The 4,938-nt window shown below is 39.5% G+C and overlaps 1 pseudogene; it reads left to right on the top strand.

Moving 5' to 3' along the window:
* The first annotated feature begins 1,160 nt into the window (after positions 1–1,160).
* Positions 1,161–4,686, top strand: LOC140507694 (translation machinery-associated protein 16 pseudogene; annotated as a pseudogene).
* Positions 4,687–4,938: the final 252 nt, after the last annotated feature.

Below are 4,938 nucleotides of genomic sequence, written 5' to 3'. Positions count from 1 at the left end.
TTTTGCTATGTGTGATATGTAATATTCCTGAGAGTTTTCATTTTGGGATCTCTTTCAGGAAGTGAATGGTGAATTCTTCAATTTCTATTATCAGGGCAGTTTTCCTTGATAATTTCTTGAAAGATGATGTCTAGACTTTTTTTTTTTTTTATCATGACTTTCTGGTAGTCCAATAAATTTTTAAATTTTCTCTCCTGGATCTAATTTTCAGGTCAGTTGCTTTTCCAATGATATTTCACATTGTTTTCTATACTTTCAGGCTTTTGGTTTTGGTTTATTGTTTCTTGATTTCTCATAAAGTTGTTAATTCCCATGCACTCAGTTCTGATTTTTATGAAATTGTTTTCTTCAGTGAGCTTTTGCATCTCCTTTTCCATTTGTCCAATTCTACTTTTTAAAGAGTTGTTTTCTTCAGTTAATTTTTGTGTCTTTTTCTATTTGGCCAGTTCTGCTTTTCAAGGCATTCTTCTCCTTCTCTTTTACCATTTGGCTTATTCAATGTCTTAAGTGTTATTTTCTTCAGCATTTTTTTGGGTTTCCTTTAGCAAGCTGTTGACTCTTTTTTTTCATGATTTTCTTACACCACTCTCATTTTTCTTCCCAATTTTTCTTCTACCTCTCTTACTTGATTTTCAAAATCCTTTTTGAGCTCTTCCATGGCCTGAGATTCATATTTTTTTTGAAGGTTTTGGAAGGAAGAGCTTTGACTTTGTTATCTTCTGAGTATGTGTTTTGATCTTCCTTGTCACCAAACAAGCTTTCTATGGTCAGATTTTTTTTCTATCTGCTCATTTTCCCAGTCTATTTCTTGACTTTAGCTCTTTGTTAAACTGGGGCTCTGTTTCCAGGATCGAGGCTACACTGTCTCAAACTTCAGGAGTTTTGTGCAACTCTTTTCAGAGATACTTCTAGGGACCTGTAAGTTTTCAATTCTTCCAAGGTGGTATGATCTAAGGAGAGGTGCTTTTACTATTCTCCTGGCCTGTGCTCTGGGCTGTGAGTGACCACAAGCACTCCTTTCTGCTCCAGAACAGGTTTTCCACCCCATTCCACTGCAGTCACAAGTTCTGCTGTGCTAGTGCGTCTCCTTGTCCTGGGCCTGCCACCCAGGACTGTGACCCAGATCTGAGTATGGGCAAAGCAATAAAATCCTGCCCCCAATGGCACCAAAGAGACCCCTGTACTCTCCTTTTTATCAGTTGTTCAAACCCTTTACTGCCTGTGGGTTGAGAGCTCAAGAAGCAGCTGCTGCAACTACTGATTTAATGGCTCCCAAGCTCAGCTCCTGGTTTGCTGGGGTGGCATATGTGCTGGTGCAGGCTATGTTGGACTGTTCTCTACTCTCATCCATGTCTGACAGACTTTCCTGCTGGCCTTCTAAGTTATCTTTGGCTGGAAAATTATTTCACCTAATCCTTTTGTGGGTTCTGCCACTTTAGGAATTGTTTTATGAAATTATTTTAAGGTGTTTGGAGGAGTTTTGGGGAAAACTCAGGTGAGTGGCTGCCTTTTTTCTGACATCTTGGTCTCCATTCATCTTTTAAAACAATTAATTTGAATCTTAGTGTCTTCCTTGTTTCCTTCTCTTTTAACCAGGATTAAGGCACTCATTGGGCACACAAGGAAAGTTTGTTAGGCAATTGGTCACTGGAATTTATTTGAAATACTGATTTATGTATTGTCTTCCAAGTCAAGTCAACAAGCTTTTATTAAATACCTACTACATGCTGGTCACTGTGCTAAGCCCTGGGAATAAAAAAAGAATTAAAAACAGTTCAACTCAAGGAGTTCACAGTCTACTGGAAAAGATAATATGCAAGCAATTATGTGCAAATAAGACCAAGATAAATTGGAGATCATCTCAGAGAGAAGAAATTACAATTAAGAATGACTGGGAAATGTTTCTAGCAGAAGGTTAGATTTTAGCTGAAACCCAAATGAGGCAAGAAAGCTTAAAGATGGAGATGAGCTTGAGAATCCTAGGTATGGAGGACAATCAATAAAAATGCCCTAAGTGTCTATATCTACATATAAATAATTAATTGTAGCCCTCTTGGAAATGGGGGGAAGAAAGGGGAAAAAAGAACAAAGTAAAAAGTACACAGCAGAGATCAAAAGACAACTAACAAGGAAGCAAAGAAAAGATGGACAGCTCTCAACACAACATGTATTTATTACATAGGCTATCTTGAAATGGAAATTTATTACTTTATGTTCTGCTATGTACATGCCATTTTTTCTTTTCTTATTTTGTATTGTTTTAATATTTAAGTTTATGGTATATATCTTTTTCTCTTCTTATTGTTTATTTAAGTTTTAGTAGTTGTCTAAAATTAAAAAAGGATTAAAAAATGCCCATAGTGATCAGAGGTAGGTTTCAGAGAAGTTCTGTAGACAGTGAGTTAGTGGAGGTAAGCAAGTGCTGGGATAGTTGACTTCACCATGTCAAAATCACTGAAGGAGAAAAGTTATTCATCCTTCTAGTAGGAAAAGTATTGAGTATATCTCAATCAAGAAGCTCACAAACAAGAAAGGAAAAGTTGAAGAATGAAAAGGCTTTACGTCTAAACGTTTTAGGTGAGAAACTGCAATGGCTTCAAAGTCACCTTGATCTCTACAAAAGAGAGTATACAATGAAAGATGCTTGTGAACTGATTGAGTTATTTACTCTCAACAGAGTACTGAAACACATTCAGTTACAGAAGAGCACCAAAGGCAGACAGGGAAGAAAATACTTGTGTTAAACAAGTCAACAGAAGATGGAATGTGAGGGAAACTGATACACGGAGATCCTGATACTGTGAATGCAAAACATCTGGAAACTTTCAGGGAATGGGGTGGTGATCTGATGAAACTGCCAGATATTAAGAGGAGAAAATTTTATGCTTATGATAAAGTTTCTGACAAGGAGAAGAAGAAAGATAATGATCCTACAAAGGAGAATTTGGGGAGAATAGACATCAGAGATGGATCAAGTGACTGTAATGAAGGAATACCTGAGATGGCCTCGTTCTAATTGATTTGACTGAAGAAATAATTACACTGTAGTACTCTCAAGCATTGTTGGTAAATATTCTGCTCATACAGATTTGCAGGATCTCTCTTCAGTTGTGGTTTGTAAAACAATATTTGCTGTGCAGTTTTAAAATGATATGTTAACAAGTCATATCTGAAGAATGCTTAATATTTTAATGTAAGCTACCCCCCCCCAACAAAAAAGAAATGCATATTAGTGATCCTTTTACTTGAGTCTCTCAGGATGAGGAAAAAGGAATTGACATATTAATGGAGTTATTTATTTGTTTATTCATTCATTCACTTTATTTACTATTATTTTTATCAGAATAGGAAAGGACCTCCAGGTTCTTCTAGCTCATACTGATGGGGTTCAGACACTGGGAGCCTCCTTGAGCTCCCCTTGAATCTTCCCACTTAATCTGGCCTTGCTTACTCAAATCTAATCTTCCCATTTGTTCCAGCAGTCTCTGGAAGTCCATGGACTTCTCATTACCATTCTGCTCAGGTCTCTGTTGCACCCCCCACTCTTGATCCCATCAAAACCCCATTCCCCTACCTGCTGACCACTCACTTCAAGATCTGTATTCATTCCCATACTGCCCCAATCAAGATCCCTGGATTGCCCCACCTGCTTCCCACCCAAACCCTCCATTGTCTAATATCTCCTGATAGCCTTCAGCTGTTTCCAGCCTTTGACCCTGCTTGGATTTCCTCCTTGGACTTCTCCTCAAGACCCTCCCTAAACCCCTCCTCCCATCACCCTGGACTACCAGACCACCCTCCCAGATCCCTCCGATAGTCTTTTCTGTATTTAGTTATATCTCCCTTCCATGAAGGTGCTCAGATGCAATCCAGCTCAGACTCTGTCTAGCTGGGATTCTGTCTGGCCCGCTTGTGAATACAAGTGTTACAAATGCTTAGGTTCATTAAGAGGCAACCCAATTTGGCAAATCTTTAATTAACTTTGTTTTCTTTGGCTTTAAGAAGGCTTGAGTCGAATTTATTTGAGCATGACCTGGACTGTCGGTATTTTGGGATCCTCAGCACCCCTAAACTTCATCAATACCTTACTATGAAGGAAATTCTTCTATGACATACCCTTCAAGTGGTCACTGAGTATGTGCTCCAAGATGTCCAGTGAGGGTGAACCAATTTTTTTTTCGAGTCAGCCTGGTTCACTTGAGCTTAGCTTTTGTTAAGGAGAGAATGGCAGTGCTGCTCTTAGTTAAGTGGCAAGAGTTTATGGTAACACTTTAGCAAAGGCAGGTGAGGGCTCTGAAGGAACTTACAAGTTAGTGAGGATGGTGCTGGGGCATACATGGAAAAGGGACAAGGGAAAGGTGTGCCAGGGATGCTAATTAGGGGTCCAGGTGTCTAGGAGCTATGGACAGGAAACTACAGGGACTCTGCAGAGATAACTGTTGGTACCAGATATCGAGGGAGAAAAGACATGTTTTTTTGTTTAGTTGGCAGAGGCATGGACCGTGGAGATCTGGCATTAGGGAGAGTCCTTGGGACGGCAGGGACAAAAATCCTTAGGGTAGACACCCCTGTGTGTGTTGTAAATGTCTTCTGGAAGAAGAGAAAAGTTTCTCACAGGACAGGGGTGTACTGAGAAATGGGGTGACTTCCAGAGACATAATCCATGTTCCACCATCCCATCAGGACCTTGGCTTTTTCAAGGAGAGGGAGGGAGGGAAGGAGGGAGGGAGGAAGGAAGGAAGGAAGGAAGGAAGGAAGGAAGGAAGGAAGGAAGGAAGGAAGGAAGGAAGGAAAGAGAGCTTAGACCAAGTGTCAGTAGAGAGAAAGCCTGTTATAAGATTGTCCATTTGTAATGTTGTTATGGAAATTAGAAACCTGAATAAATGTCTTTTGCCTAAACTCTCTTTGTTTAACTAATGTTAGATAGCCATTATCCAT

Source organism: Notamacropus eugenii, chromosome 5 (genome assembly GCF_028372415.1).
Source record: "Notamacropus eugenii isolate mMacEug1 chromosome 5, mMacEug1.pri_v2, whole genome shotgun sequence".
Classification (NCBI taxonomy): Eukaryota; Metazoa; Chordata; class Mammalia; order Diprotodontia; family Macropodidae; genus Notamacropus; species Notamacropus eugenii.
The sequence above is the reverse complement of the archived record's forward strand: the minus strand, read 5'-3'. Positions and strand labels throughout refer to the sequence as shown.